The following is a 17,394-nucleotide window of genomic DNA, read 5'->3' on the forward strand; positions in this document are numbered from 1 at the left end:
GAATATGATCGATGAAAAGATTTGTGTGTGTGTGTGTGTTAAATATATACATATATATATATATATGTGTAGAAAGTTTTTTACCTTGGCTATATATTATGTTAAAGATACCAAACAATTTTATAAGCTAGGGGTTTTAATCCTTTTTCCCAAGTAAACAAACAGACATGCAAGTCAAGTTGGCGGCTGCGCGTAGTGCAACTCGTTGTAAAGGTGGAGTAAGCTCTGATCACTTTCCTTAGATATATATACAGGAATACCTTGTATAGTGCGGTTTTGAACAATGCAGGTTTTGGTCTAATGCAGTTTTTATTATTACACTTATCATTATTACACTAACTTTGTCAACACTGACTGGCAACTCCTGGGCACTGCAAGTGACAGTCGAGAGCCCCATTTATGCAGTAGTTATTTGATTGGCTCTCACATAGACACATTCTTTCCCTGCATTTTATTATTTACGTTAATATTAGTATTTAATATTTTTTATTATTTAAGTATGAGTGAAAAGGGACAAAACAAAGAAGACACTGTTGGAGTAACAAAAAAAACGCAAGTGATTGACATTAGAGAAGAAACTTGAAGTTATAAAATGTCATGAGAATGGCGCTTCGTTTGTTAAAATAGTACTTGAGAATTCAATGAATGAGTCATCTGTACGAATAATTATTCAGAGCAAAGAAAAGATTAAACAACATGGAATGAGCACCACTTTTTATATGTCAAAAGTGATCACGAGAAATCGATCTTCTACAATGGAAAATATGGAATGCCTTCTAATGATCTGGATTGAAGATTGTAACCAGAAAAAGATTCCTTTGAGTCAAATGATAATCCAGGCAAAAGCAGCAAGTCTATGTGACAAAATAAAAGAAAATGAAAGCAAAAATGAAGGAGGTACAACCAGTAAAACTTTTATAGCAAGTCGCAGGTGGTTCTACAATTTCAAATAGCGTATTGGACTCCATAGCGCAAATGCTGACACTAAAACTGCAGAATTATTTCCCAATGAATTGAAGGAGCTTATTGAGAAGGAAGGCTACATAGATGATCAAATTTTTAACGCTGATGAGACTGTTGTTCTGGAAAAGAATGGCATCACGCCCATTTCTAGCAGAGAAGGAAAAAACATAAGCTGAGTATAAAGTGTCAAAAGACCGATTGACACTTCTACTAGGAGGTAATGCATCAAGTGATTTAAAATTGAAGCCACTGTTAGTGTACAGAGCGGAAAACCCAAGAGCTCTTAAGGGCTTTACAAAGAGCATTTACCTGTTCATTGCCGTTCGAATAAAAAAGCGTGGGTGACTCGTTAAATTTTCGAAGACTGGTTTAAAACTTGTTTTTGCCCTGAAGTTAAAAGCTATTGTAAAAAGAATGATATCACTTTCAAAATTTTGCTTTTATTAGACAATGCAGGCCATCCAACTCTATTGACTGACTTAGATGAAAATGTCAAGATTCATTTTTTCCCTCCAAACACAACATCAATTCTGCAGCCGATGGATCAAGGCGTTATCTCCACTTTCAAGGCTTACTACTTATGATGAAGTTTTGCTCAAGCTATTAAAGCTGCAGCAGAATATTCTTGGACTTTGAGTGAATTTTGGAAGAAATTTAACATAAAAGATGCCATTCAAAATATTTATGAATCTTGGCAAGAGGTGACTCAAAGCAACATGAGAGCTGTATGGCATAATATCTTGCCGCATTGTTCAAAGGACTTTGTTGCCTTTGCAAGAAAGAGGAAATCTCAACAGAAATTGTGCAGATGGGCAAAGATCTCAGTTTTACAAGTTTAGATTGTAACAATGTGAATGAATGTATTGATTCTCATTCAAAGGATCTGGAGGATGAAACCCTTTTGGAGTTGGAACAACAACGAGCCTATGAAGCAGAAGAAGACAAAGATGACCCCACTGATGTCGGGGTTGAAGAATTTTCCTTTGCTGACCTTTCAACTTTTGTGAGAAAAATTGACGAAGCTTCCGACTTTCTCATAAATGCCGACCAGAATTTGGAAAGAAGCATCAAAGTGAGACAAAATCTCAATAATTCCATCAAATGCTACAGAGATCTAGTACTTGAAGAGACAAAGAAGACAAGGATGGTTCAACGAACACTAAAAGACTATTTTAGCAAAAAAGTAAATTACTGTATGCTAAAATTGAAGCAATATTTGTTTTGTTTTCTACAACTTTTATATCAATTTAAAAGGATTTTATTTGTTATTTAGTTAATAAAAATAACAATTTTTTTCATTTTTAAAAATTTTTATTATCCTAAATTTTTGTAATAAACAAATTAAATTGAAAACCTTTATAAATAGACCTCGAACAATGCGGTTTTGCATAGTGCGGATGCTTCACGAACCAATTAACCGTGCTATACAAGGTATTCCTGTATTAATATATATATATATATATATATATATATATAAATATATATTAGGATAACCAAGTAATTTTATAAGCTTGATTATTTTTATTCTCATTCAAATGATCTGGATGATGAAACCCTTTTGGAGATGGAACAACAACGAGCCTATGAAGCAGAAGAAGACGAAGATGACCCCACTGATGCCATGGTTGAAGAATTTTCCTTTGCTGACCTTTCAACTTTTGTGAGAAAAATCGACGAAGCTTCTGACTTTCTCGTAATAAACTTGTAATATATATATATATGCCTGATAGGTTGCATTTGTTTAGAGAAAATGTTGTTCAGTAAGAGGTCGGAAGCACAATATCATGAAAATTAGAGGTACTGAGGGATGCAGACTGTGTGTCTAGCCAACCCTGAGATAAAGGAGTGTGAGTACAGAAATGATCAGGCAATGGCGAGTTGAATTTCTCAAATTTTGTATCTAAATTGGTTGGTAATTACATCACACAAGGGTAAATATGGGCGAAGATGTTGAAATGAGTATATACAAATGGCAGAAGTATCAGAAAAAAAAAAGGAAGCATTTTGGACATTGGCCAGCTCAATTTGGCAAAAAAATAATTAGCATCTCTGAAATTTGGTTGACAAATGATGATGTAGTTACAGGTATAAAATCTGATGGATACTGTATTTTTAGGGAGGGGTATTGCTGATAATCAAAGAACTGAAAATAACAAAAGTATAAAGAGAATTTTAGGACTGAAGAAGGTGGTTCATTTGAGGATATTTGGTGTAAGACAGAGACTAACAGCACAAAATAGAATTTTGGTTGTTGCTATAGACTGGATTGTGAAAGACAAGCTTGGTGAAGAACAAGCTGGATTCAGGCCAAATAGAGGGTGTCAGGATCAGATCTTCACTTTATGACAAATAGTTGAGAAAGCATGGGAATATAACAAAGATCTGTATTTAAGTTTTGTCGATCTGGAAAAGGCATATGATAAGATGCCAAGAGAGAAGTTATTCAATACGCTGCAGTTATATGGTGTAATGGGGCATTATATCAAGCAATACTGAGTCTGTATTTGAGTTGTAAGTCGGCAGTTAGAATTGAAGGAAGTACAGGAAGCTGGTTTAATGTTAAATCTGATGTGAGACAAGGATGTACATTATCCCCTATGTTATTCATTATCTATATGGATCACATTATGAAGGAAAGTGGTATTAAACATGATATCAGAATTGGAGATGTTAATGTCAGCTCTTTGCTTTATGCTAATGATGTTATACTTCTAAATAAATCTGCTACAAGTTTGCAAGAGTCCCTGACTAAATTGAATAACTGTTGTAATAGATATGGTATGAAGGTGAGCATTAAAAAGACAATGAAAATAGACAGTATCATTGAAAATGTCAACTGTGTTGTGAACGGAGAACCTGTGGAACAAGTAAAACATTTCAGCTACTTAGGCACGATTTTTAGTGAAGATTATTATTATTATTAATATTCAGGCCTCCATGGAGTCAAAAGACTCATCGTGGGAGGTCTATCCTAAGAAACACTAAGTCTATCATACCACTCCTTAAACTCACTGACTGTTCTCACTCCCACCACTCCATCAGGCAATGCATTCCACGATTCAACCACCCTCCACACAAAGAAACCACTCCTTACCCTCTTGCTCACAGTTTCCTTTCGTAACTTCCAGGGATAGTAAATTAAATATGGAAATAGACAACAGAATCAACAAAGCTGGTATGGTAGGAAGTCAACTGAATAAATTCATATGGAATAAGAGAGAAATTAGTCGGAACACTAAATTAGCTGTATACAAGACAGTGTTCAAACCAGTTTTAACTTATGGATCTGAGAGCTGGGTCAGAAGTAAAACACTTGACCAAAGACTAGAGACCGCAGATATGAAAGTCCTGAGAAAGATTAGAGGCATGAACAGATGGCATCAATGGCAATATCATATTAAAAACGAGGATATTAGGAAAGAACTTGACAATGTTGGCATCCAGGAATGCGTTAGCAGAGCTAATCTCAGGTGGTATGGTCACTTAAACAGAATGGGCGAAGAAAGATTAGCAAAACAAGTGTTCTCTGCCAGGTTGGCAGGAAAACGACCCAGAGGAAGACCAAGATATAGGTGGATTGATACGGTACAACGTGCCTTAAATGATCGAAATATAAGATCTGATAATGATAATATTGGAGTCTTGACAAGTGACAGACTGATTTGGAGGAAAATTGTAGATAGGAAGTTAGTAATGATGTAAATTTTTCATGTAGCACTATCATAGCACTATCATATCCATCACGCCATTTTGCATGAGGTCGAGATAAACACAAATTTTAGCTATTCAGTGGAGCATTGCTACATGCCAGGAAATGTGAGATGATTCTGAAATGTTCAGGCAGAGGAGGCTGGTGATTAACAAGAGGTTGAAAGTAATAGGTAACTATGGAAACAGGTGGACACTGACTTCACATCCATTGCCTCAGTAGTATTCCATTATGCACAAACTTTGTTTGCTTACTTCTGATAAGGGATTTAAACAAGAATATAATGTCTTGGCAGGTATAAATTACTTTCCAACCAAGTGAAAAAATATTTCATAGCTATCTGTAATTAAGAGAATTTTAATAAGGCCATATCCCTATTTGCTACTTGTATGTGAGAAACACAGGAATTCGTCATTAATTCAACGTTATTATTTCTGTATTTGGTTCCCACTAATGTAGTTTTCTATGAATGTGGAAACTGATGAAGAGATCTCAATCACTGCATTCCATTAGATGCTTGTTTTCTAATGGAGTGGTATAGCTTCTATTGATGTGACCATATTGGGCCTTTCATGGATGCTTTTCTCTAGGAGTTGAGTGGTTCTGCTTAGTCGTAGGGTTTGACTGCCTCCGAGTGGAACCCTGCTAAGTAACTTGGAGTGATTGAGAGTTAATAAGTCAAAATGACACTTTAGGTCATCACTCAGGTTAGAATAATTTAAAGGAGGATTGCCTAGTTTTTGGGGCTGGCCCTTTACTCATACAAAAGTCTGAGTAGTGAGTTTTTCTTTAAGGAATGGTATTATGCACTTCTGAAAAGAAGTGTGCTTTGATATGGGATGCTAAGGCAAATGATGTGATGTGATCAGTCTCTGTAATAAGATAATTTATGTAAACCTTTGTTTGCTTGCACTTGAATAAAGGACTAAAGAAGAAGAATATAATTTCTTGGCAAAGTACAAAGTGTCATAATTAGAGAGGTGGTGTTCAGAGTCTTGTAGCGAAAAATGTATTGAATAAAATTTAATCAGACCTGGCATAAAAAAAAAAAAAAAAGTACAAAATTCTGCCGCCAGCAGACAACTGGCACTAGAATCACATGATATTTGCATAATCTCACTGCTTCTGTTAATGAGTTCATGGATATAAGGAAGACTAAAATGGATTCATGTCATTCTGATAGAACTGAAGTGCTATGGATCTCACCTTACCGGAACAGTCAAGCTTTACTATCAATAACGTGGTAATGCTTATGCCTCGCTTCAAGAATTCTGGCATTTGAAGGATAGAAGCAAAAGGCTCAACAACAACAACAACAAATCTTAGAAAAATTATTTTACAATTTGAAAATAGCAGATCTTTAGCAGTGATGTCAGGACAAGGGAACGCATGGATTATTCCTCAACAAGTTGACGAAGTTGCAACTGCCATCGTGCATTGGGCAATATCAAGGCAACTGGATATGCCATACTCAACTGTATGGAAATTCCTGTATCAAATGCTGAGGTTTTCCCCTACAAGATCTCCCATACTCAAGCTTTGTTCCATGGTGATGCAGAAACTCGACTGCAGTTTACCCTGACATTCTAAGCTTGAATGGAGTGGATGATGCATGGCAGTGAAAGATCTCGTGGGGGTGACAAGGTACACTGTTATCTGAACGGTAGTGTTAACTCACATAATTGCAGCATTTGAGTTGCAAATAACCCCCATATGTTCATTCAGACCCCTTTATACTGAAAGTCACAGTGTGGTGTGGCTTCACTGCACTGTTTATTATCAGTCCATACTTTTTTGAAGAACTTCACCCAACAGGACCAGTGACTTGTACCATCTCTGTTGTTAGCTCTCAAGAGATGCTACGCAACTTTGTTGTTCCACAACTGCAGCAGCAGCAAAGATCCCTTGACTCTACCATATTCATGCAGGATGGAGCACCACCTCACATTGGATTGCTGGTACAAACAAATGTTACGAAAACACTTCACAGAACACAGAGTGATTAGTAGCACATTTCCCACAGCATGACCACCTCGTCTGCCTGGCTGTGGGGCCATCTGAAACACGTGGTGCATGAAGGACATGTTCTTGATATATTAGGATATATATATATATATATCCTAATTCTTCATCAACTCACATCAACATTTGAGATTAAAAAAAAAAACAGACAAACGAACGTCTTCCCATCATCCATATCAAAAACTTGGCACCAGTAAAAGGTTGATTCACTGTGTTGCCTTGTGCTTCATGGAGGCCTTATTACTTCAGTAAATATTAAGGAAATTTTTAGAAAATATTGCACTGGGAACACATTAAACCTACCTACGTCATATCAATAATTTCAAATGACTTCTTTATTAGCAATGCCATCAATAGTCACAGAACCCTATCTTCTTCTTCTATTTGTAATTCCATTCCAAATGAGATGCTTAGATCACTCAATATTCAAGTAGCTTTATAACCTGTCCAAAAGACTAACTCGTTTCTTTCATCAGCAACAGGAGAAGCCATCTTTGTTTTTTTGGCCCTTCCCAGGTGTTTACTAGAATAAGATGTACTCCTAAATAAATCCGGCATAAGTCTACAAGATCCTTTAGCTAAACTGAATAACAGCTGTAGCAAATTTAATATGAAAATCAGCAATCAAAAGACCAAAACTATGATAATTGGCAGGAACACAGGAAACCTCAGCTAAAATGCTGTTCTATACTTGTTCTATAGTTTCTTATTTTCAATGGAGAAACTATAGAACAACTAAAATATTTAGCTACTTGGCACAATTTTTAGTGAGGTTGGCAAATTAAATATAGAAAAAGATAACAGAATTAACAAACCTGGTATGGTATAAAGCCAAATAAATTTACAAGGAATAAGAGAGAAATTAGCCAAAATACTAAACTAAACTAACAGTATACAAGAGAGTGTTCAAACCAATTTTAACATGTATCTGAGAGAAGGATTAGAAATAAAGCAATTGACCAAAGACTAGAAACCACAGATATGAGAGTTCTGTGAAAAATTAGGAGCATGAACATATGGCAGAATCCTATTAAAAATTAAGATATTAGGAAGGAAGTTGGCATTCAGGAATGTATGAGCAAAAATAATCCAGGGTGGTATGGTCACTTATGCGGAATGAAAGAAAAATGGTAGCAAAACGTGTTCCTGTCATTAAACACAAAACATGTGTTTGATGGCAGGAAAAAGAACCAGAGGAAGACCAAGATCTAGGTGGAATTGATGGAGTCAGAAATGCCAAAGAAGACAGAAATATAAGATATGACAACAGTGGAGTACTGACAAGTGGTAAACCAATCCAGAGTAAAACTGGTTGATACAAAATCAGTAATAATGTAAACTTTTCATGCAGTACTATCACAGTTTCCTGTACTCCCTTTTAGTACACATTAGTCTCCTGATATGTACCTCTAAGAGGTGCATGTAAAGAGTACATATCAAGAAACTGATAATGATGTTGCAATGCTGGTCACCACAAAGAACATAAAGTGATATCAAGTACCATGATATCATTTTATGGTAAAAGGGCGCTAGAGTTGCCGTAGCACATGGTGGGAAATTTGAGCTGTGCTGAAGAAAGTGCTTTTTTAATCAGTGAATAGTCTGATTATCTACATTTTGTAGTGTATGTTGTTTTCTGGAATACAAGTGTCCTTCAGTGGCTGTTTTTGAAGTTAGTTGTTGTCGTTATATTGTGTATTTTGGTTACCGAGAAGAGGGGGGTCGGAATTGAATGCATAACAGTGGAATACAAGACAAAAATAAATTTTCATTATTTAGTTTTATTTTATTGCATTTATATCTAGTATACTTATATGTTTTGTTTGATATTGTTTGTTTCTTTACTTATATAGTTATACTCCCTTATATTTATTCAGCGTTCAGTTGTGACACTATTTTTGACACTAATTAGCGACATTATTTTAAATAAGGGTGTCAGTGGCAGTTAAAATTGCAAATGGCGTATTGCCAAGTCCTCTCCCATTTAAGGACTAAATGGGAGAGGACTTGGTAATTTTAATTGGTAATTATAATTTTGCATGATAGCATACAGGATTTTGTAGAATGCGGGACTTGGGAATGTATGCATCCCGGCAGTTGTATATGTGGCAGCAGAGAGAAGGGGAATATGTATTTGACCAAAATGCAGACAATGGGAGGAACTTGGTAAGTAAGAGATGACTATAACTGACCTCATTGAGTAAGAGACAGGAGATTCTGCACATAGAGAGATGAGTGGTATGATAGAGGGCGAGATAAATACGAATAAAATAATAAGAGTGGGGAGTATGGAAAGGTTGAATGATTCTGAAGTTTTAGGATATAGTCTCAATTGGGAGGATTGAGAGATTGAGAGAGATAGATGAACTGAAAGAGCAGGTGGAATGTCTAGGGAATGAGATGAGAAGTGTGAAAGATGAGATTAGATGAATGGAAGACAAATGCAAGGTGATTCAGAGTAGGAGTGACAGAGAGTTATGGGAATGATAGAAGAGGAGAGAATAGGAACAGTAGAAGAGAGGGAATGAGAGAGTTATGGGAATGACAGAAGAAGAGAGAATAGGAACAGCATGAGAGAGGGAATAAGAGAGAGTTATGAGAATTATAGGAGAGAAGGAATGAGAAAGAGTTATGTGAATAGAAGAGGAGAGAATAGGATAAGTGGAAGAGAAGGAATGAGAGAAAAATATGGGAATGATAGGAGAGAGGGAATGAGAGGAATGCAAGGCAGCACTTAGACCATGGATAGAGTGATGTCAGGTAAGTAAGTAGTGTCATTAAACAGGTAAGTGGTGTTAGAGGAGAGAGAGTGAGGGATGCATGTGAGAAATCGATGAACAGGGTGGTAAGAAGTCTAATGTATGAGGATTCAATGATCCGAGGTGTTCAAGATAGGATGCGTGAGGAGTGTTTGACTGGAATAACGATAGAAAGTGTGGCTATGGCAATTAAGAGAGGTGAAAGTGTGGATGAGATTATTCTGATGGTAGGAACAAATGACTTGAGTGATAATGTAAATTGGCCAGCGAGAGATATGAGATTCTTCCTTGAGGTTGTACAAAAGAAGACACAGAGAGGAAAGATATTGTGCGTGTTGCCTAGGTATGATAGTGACGAGCTGAGCAGAAGAGTAGTAATATTGAATAACATAATAGCTAGAATGTTTCAGAAGAGAGGATTGGAATATGTAAATGCTTGTTTGAGGACAGAGAGTAATTATATGTGAGAGACCACTTGAATTTGAATGAGGAAGGACGTAGGGATCTGGAGAGAGATTGATGTTCTGGAGGAGTCGGTGTGTCCCAGGGTGGATGGTAGCAGGAGTGGCCTTTTGTGGGAATGGGTACTTGGGAGAAGTGGGTGACATCAGGTAACGCTGAGCCCAGTGGAGTTTATAGGGGATAATGCTGGATATAGAAACAATGGCATTTTTATGCTTTATACTAATGCTGGGAGTATCAGGAATAAGGGAGAGGAATTGGTGGATAGCATCAGACTGGCCAAAGATTATTGAGATCACTGAGACGTGGTTGACAGAAGACAATATAATAACAGGAATAGCAGTCACTGGGTACAGCATTTTTCAGCAGGATAGGAAGGAAAAGCGTGGTGATGGAGTACTGCTTATGATAAGTGATGACTTATGTCCTCTAAGAGTGGAAGCTTTGTAAGGCAGTGACACTAATGATTTTGAAAGCATAATGGTCTGAGAAAGAGGAGGACAAAACAGGATATTTAGTGGGGTGTTGCTACAGACCAAGCAGCACAGAGGGTGGGGACCAGGAGATGTTTAGACAGTTGAGTTTGGCAAGTGCAAGAAGAATGATTGTTATGAGAGATTTTAACTATAGCAGTATAAATTGGGGAGAGGAAGATGCATGTAGCAAAAAGGAAATGGAATTTCTAGAATTCTTGAGAGACAAATGTCTTAGGTGACATGTAATAAAGGGAACACCAGGTTCAAGAGTTTTGGACTTGGTCATAGTATCAGAAGAGTTGATAATAACTGAGATGACATCTCTCCCACCAGTTGGAGAGAGTGACCATATGGTTTTGACTTGGAAAATGAACAGACATGCAGGTGTATCAAAGAGGCAGGAACGCATGTGAAATTATAAGGCAGGTGATTATAATAGTCTTAGACGTCAACTCGGGGAAGTTTCATGGAGGGAGGAATTGGAAGGACAGGATATCATTAGTGCTTGCGAAATTGTGAAGGAATATTTATTAGCAGCAATAGTAAGCTGTATTACGAGTGAAGAAGAGGACACAATTTTGACAAAAGTGGATGACAAACAATATTAAACAGAACTGCATGCGAAAAAGAGGCCATGGAAGAAATATAAGGAGACAGTTGAAGAGAAGATGCATGCAGAATATACGACATAGGTGAAGAGAAGATGCATGCAGAATATAAGACACAGGCCATGAGAGGGACTAGCATGGTAAGGAAGGCGAAACTGGAATATGAGAAGAGATTGGCCCTAAGATCCAAAGAAAATCCTCAGGAATTTTTTTTAACTGTGTGGCCAGCAGGAGGAGAAATGACTGTGGAAGAATGACATTGTGGGATAAAAATGGGAATAGAGTGACTGATGCAGAGGACATAGTGGAATTGTTCAATGAACACTTTATTGGTGTATTTCATCCTGGAGGAGTCAATTTTAATACTAGAGGAATAGGACAGGTTCGAGGTTTAGAAGTGCAGGAGGAGAGTGTGTTCCAAATACTGAGTACTCTGGATGTCAGTAAAGTTGTGGGCTGGATGGTATTTCACCACGAGTTTTGAGAGAATGTACTAGGGAACTGACAGTGCCTTTGACTTGGCTTTTCAATGAAAGTCTGGCTACTGGAAAGGTGCCCATGGAATGCAAGGAACGTAGGATAGCACCATTGCATAAGGATGGTAGCAGACTGGAACTGTCTAATTATAGACCAGTTTGTGTGTCATCAGTAGTTAGTAAGATCTTGGAGAAAGTAGTGAAGGACCATATACAGCATTGGACAGATGAGGGTAATGTTATCTGTGAGAGTGAACATGGATTTGTGAAGGGCGCTCTTGTTTTAGCAATAAGCTAGCCTTCTATGATAAAGTTACAAGTGTATTAGATGAGGAAAAGGCATCTACTGCCATTTTCCTAGACTGAGCAAAGGCATTAGAAAGGGTGCCACATGATAAGCTGATATTTAAGTTGCAGCACATGGGTCTGGATGTCAGATTGGTCAACTGGATTCAGGATTTGCTGTCCAATAGGCATCAGAGAGTTGTGTATGGTGGGGCAATATCAAGGAGGCAGAAGGTTACAAGTGAGGTTCCACAGGGTTCAGTACTGAGACCTATATTGTTTAACCTTTATATGAATGACATTGTCCGTGTATTGCAGGGGGATATTCAGTTGTTTGCAGATGAAGCAAAGCTGGGAAGGGTTATTAGTAATAGTGCAGATGTGGTAGCCATGCAAAAGGATTTGAATAAGCTAGACAGATGGGTAAATGAATGGGGATGACGGTTTAATGCAGCAAAATGTTAGGTCTCGAGGTTTGGGAAATATCAATGGGATGCTGCTGCATATTCTATGGAAGGAGTTGTACTAGAGGGAGTAGGAGAGACAAGAGATCTGGGGTTGATGATTGATAGAAACCTGAAATTTAGGGAACATATTGCAAAGGTGGTGAAGGTAACGCAGAGGATTGCTGCAATAATGAGAAGGACACTGACCTGCAGAGATAAAAGGATTATCATTCCGATGTATAAGACTCTGATCAGACCACACTTGGACTATTGTTCTAAGATTTGGTCCTCAGGATTTGAAGGGGATAAATTAACTGTGGAAAGGGTACAAAGGCAGATAACAAAGATGGTTTCAGGACTGCACAATGGTGGTTATGAGGATCGGCTGAATAAATGTGAACTGCAGAGTTTGGTGGATAGAAGAAGGAGAGGTAGTATGATTGAGACTTTTAAACTGTTGAGAGGTGGTTACAGGGTTGACACTGGGGAGTTCTTTTGCTTGATTGAACAGCAGGAAGGAGTGATGACAAGGGGTCATCCCAGAAGTTACGAAAGAAAACTGTGAGCAAGAGGGTGAGAGTGGTTTCTTTTCATTGAGGGTTGTTGAACCATGAAATGCATTGCTCTATATGGTGGTGAGAGCAAAAACAGTCAATGAGTTTAAGGAGTGGTATGATAGACTGTGTTTCCTATTAGGGACCTCCTTCAATGAGTCTTGATAGACTTTGTGTTTCTCAGGAAGGACCTCCTGCGATGAGTCTTTTGACTCCATGGAGGTCTGAATAATAATAATAATGAACGTAAATAGTCACACACACACACACACACACACGCATATGCACTTTACACTTATTTGAACTTTAGTATTACTTGACCATTGTTGCCCTAATGAATCACTTATATTGCAATGTTGAATCTTCTCTTGTGAATGCATGAGCACCAATCATTTTATAGATGCCTTCATGAGGTGGACAAAAATTTTATGATCTTCATTAAGTTAAGTTTTCAAATAAGAAATTCCACATTACTAAGAAACCATAAATTTATTTTAAGGTTTAATTATTCTTAGTTTAATAGTCTAAGGTTTGTTTGGTCATTTAGAAGGAGAGAGAAAGAGAGAGAAATGTAATATATATATAGCTAGGACATTGTGATTGGGGGGGGGGGGGGAATAGAACTATTTGGATAATACAATGAATTATTGTAATATGAGAAAGACACTAATATGCAGAAGTGTTTATGGTTCCATTATACAGGAAGATAATTGAAATTATCCCTGTTTAAGGCATTGTTGAGTGCCACCCATGATCCAAATGCAACAAAACTTTGCAGGAATACATTGTGCATCAGGCAGAAGAGATATCCGAGAGGAAAAAATTTGTTCCAAAATTCAACACCGGAGGTGACGTAGTAATTTTACTCTGTGTATGTGTAAGAAGGAGAAAAGTGCCAAGCATAATAACACATTTTTATTCACTTCTATTATACATTCACAGGATGCACTGTTCAATGTGCTGCCCTTTCTGGTGTTATAGATCCTGAATGGAGAGCTTTACAAGTAAATTCTTTATTCAGGATTTAACATGATAATTACTACTTATTAAGGAGATATCTGCACATCAGTTAATAATTATAAAGGGTTATTTTATGTTATGTAATAATGTGTAGTCCATGCGTGCCATATAGTGAGAGTTATTCCTGCATAAATTAAATGAGAAGCAGAGAATTATATGTCAAAATAGTAAGAATTGTGTAAGGGAATTATTGACTTATTTGTAATTCCCAATTTTAAGCTGTCTAGTACATTACAAAATTCTGAGAAAAATTATAAGTAGTAATCCGGAATAATCGCGTATAATCTGTACGAGTCGAGCGTAGCGATGGAGACTACACCTATGCGGAAAGTGAAGTCAGAACAGCTACCTGAAATAATGTAACCTAACAGATTAGGGAGAGTGTAGGATCACCCAAGGGACATGAATGATGGGGTTCGTGGGTGAAAACTACATCAAATAGAGGGTGCCTGAAAAGAGTGAATAAAAGACGAAGCGCACCATTTTAAGGGGCTTTTTGACCTTTTTGATCTTGGGTGGCTGGATTCAAGTTGAGGGAAGTTTTGTCAGAGGATTCATGAGAGATCGGTGGGTTGACTACGGTAATGACGGACGGCAGGTTCTTTTCTTGAGAATGCTTGAAGATTTCCAAGTGGAGCTGATCGCGATATGACGGCTAGCAGAATCAAGCCTTAGCAGAATGTCCCATTGGAGAAAGTTTCCTGCAGAGCGGTAGACAGCATGCAACAGTCAGAAACGATTAAAAGAAAAAGCATAGTGCATCGCCAGGCAAAAAGACGGCTGATGAATAAATATACAGTAAGGTAATCCAGATCTACATGAGATGGCGGCATGAAATCTGAAAGGATCCGGTAATGTAAAGATTTTCGTTCTATGTTAAAAATCGCTTAGAAGAATAAGAAATTTGTGTATACTGTAACTAAAGGACACTAGTAGAGAATTTTTAAGTGAGAATTTGATTGAATTAAGACCCTGTGGAACAAGCAAGGATTGTTGATAGGCAGTAATTTGATTGTGAATGGTTAGGCTTACTTAATGAGATTTAGAATTAAGATAGTTATTGATAGAGTATTAATGAAAGTGTTCAATGCGTGTTCTGTGAACAAATTGTGAAAGGAATTATATCCTAGTAGTATTATGCTTGTACTTAATCTTATCCTTACATAATTGAAGGATTTAGCATACTCAGATTCATTGTGATTTAGTATGTATGAACCTTAACTTAGAGCAAATTTTGATCCATTGAGTATTTGAATTTTCTTAACTGTAAGTGTTTTATGTTTTTCCAATAAACATATTTTGTACCTTATACATGAGTTTATGCCTGATTACAAATTCAAACCACCACTTATGAAATAGAACCTTTTGGCAGGAAGGAATATAGATATAATTGCTTAAGTGAGATTTGGTTCACAACTGCTAACTGAATCTGCACAGCGCTAGCGTGAGATTAATTATTGTGTGTATCCCTTTTGAATTTAGAATTATTTCCCTGAACAAGAGTCTCCTCTGTTATAGGATATTGGCTGGTGCAGCATAATATAAATTTTGCCAATATACCCGAAGAGGAGATAAATCTGAATTAATATTTTAAGGACATGGCAGTAGATTAGAAGGAGGACTATTTAGTGGTAAAACAAGATATAATCAAGGGTAAGCAGCGACATAACAATAGAGCAGCTGGTAGGAGTAAAATTGAGTAAGGTTAAATAAGAAAGGACTAAATCAAGGAATAACCAATTAAGTATAAACCACCATTAAAAAAAATAATATAACACTGGTATGCCACAAACTGCATCCTTTGTACAGTGTAGTCAATAGTAGAACACATCTGGTTAGGGCTGCGTTATGCTGTCTTTCAGTACTGACAAGTTATCAGAATGATCCCGATAAACCCAGTCTTTGCGAAAAACCCTGTCTTTGCTGGCCTAGTTGGCCGAGTGGTTAGTGTATCCACTCTCCAGCCAAAAGGACACGGGTTCGATTCCTGCCATGGGCATGGATGTTTGTGATTGTCTTTGAAAATACTAGTAGTGGTGGGCAGTAGATGCCATTGGTGTAGATGATGTAGTCCACTGTAGTTGGTGGATTGAGTAATGGAGATGGAGACTTGTGGAGTGGGCACCCTCCATCGATGAGTCCTTGGACTCCCTGGAGGTGTCATGTAATAATAATAATAAATCCCCAGGGGAGGGGGGGATCAGATCAGGTGAACGAGGTTACCATGCAATGGGAAATGCACAGCCGATCACTGGCTCCTGTGAAATGTTTTTGAAGAACCTCCTGTACAGACTGACCAATGTATGGGAGGGGGGCATCCTGCATGAAAATGATGGAATCCGTGCATAGGGGCTATGCATGGATTCCATCATCTATGCATGCGATATCATAAACAATTTTGTTTCACAACAAAATTATTTATGATATCACAATACCTTGGAAGTAACTGAGCAGGTTACAGGACCTATCTAGCGAATGCCCTCAAAACAGAATGGTCCAATGATAAACAAAGCCATAAATCTGCACCAGGCAGTAACTTTTGGTGAATGCAAAGGAATTTATGAACTGGTTTTGTGTAGCCCATACCAAATGATTGTGGGTATTCTCGGCTCTGTTCAGGTGAAAGTGAGCCTCATCTCATCGCAGTAGCAACTTCATTCACTTGCTATGAACTGACTGGTTTGACCTCTGCCAGGTTTAACACCCAACGATCTCATTTCTTCAAAAGGACTAATCATTCATCACAGATACAAGAAAATAGTGGACTTCATTGACCTTTGTTCAGGTGACGCAATTTGCATCAATAGCACTATAATTGTTTAGGTAGTCCAGTTTCGCAACCAAAGCATGTTGGGGTAAGGTTAGTACCATCTCCGTGGATGGTATTAATAACCAGAATGAAGGGAAAAAACTGTGTCCATTTTTCAAATCCTCCTGGCACCTGTCAAGTTGCATAAATAACATAATGATGCTAACTGGCACTAAGAGTTATGAAGAGATAAAAAGGACGTCACAAGACAGGATGTTATGATGTGCTGCTATAATTACCAATCTTCAGATTGATGCACCAGAAAAGAAGAATGCCCCCTGGTGATGAATTTTGGAACTACTTTTTTTTTTCTCAGATAGTGCTTCTGTATTACACAAAATGTATTCCTGCAAAATACACAGCATTCAAATCACTACATGGCACTCCACAAGACCTTAAACAGGGAATACTTTAATTTTGATCACCCTATTATAAGGCCTTGATCAGACAACATATGGATTCATATAGATTACTGTGTGCAGATTTGGTTCCTGGTTTCCAAAAGAATGAGGATATTTAAAACAAAGTCCAGAAAAAGAGGATCTAACATGATATTAGATCTCTGGAATGCTGGATATGAGGATGGATTAAGTGAATGCCCTTTGCAGAGCCTGGTGAATGGAAGAAAAATCAAAGATATGATTAAGATATATGAGCTGGTGAGGGATATTTTCTAAATTAATGTGAAGGAAATATTTCCTACAATGAAGAAAGACAGTTGTGGAACAAGAGACCTTTCACAGAAGTTGAATAAGTACCATCTGAGCAGGGAATTAAAGAGGAGATGGTTGTATGGAGTGGATGG

The 17,394-nt window shown here is 37.4% G+C and overlaps 1 protein-coding gene across 2 annotated transcripts in view; it reads right to left on the minus strand.

Annotated features, from left to right (window-relative positions):
• The window catches only part of LOC150095258 (uncharacterized), a 512,519-nt gene that overhangs the window by 204,102 nt on the left and 291,023 nt on the right, over positions 1-17,394 (minus strand). The gene's annotated exons all lie outside the window — the stretch shown is intronic.

Source organism: Typopeltis vanoorti, chromosome 20 (assembly GCF_054136105.1).
Source record: "Typopeltis vanoorti isolate ZY-2024b chromosome 20, IOZ_Tvanoo_1.0, whole genome shotgun sequence".
Lineage (NCBI taxonomy): Eukaryota > Metazoa > Arthropoda > Arachnida > Uropygi > Thelyphonidae > Typopeltis > Typopeltis vanoorti.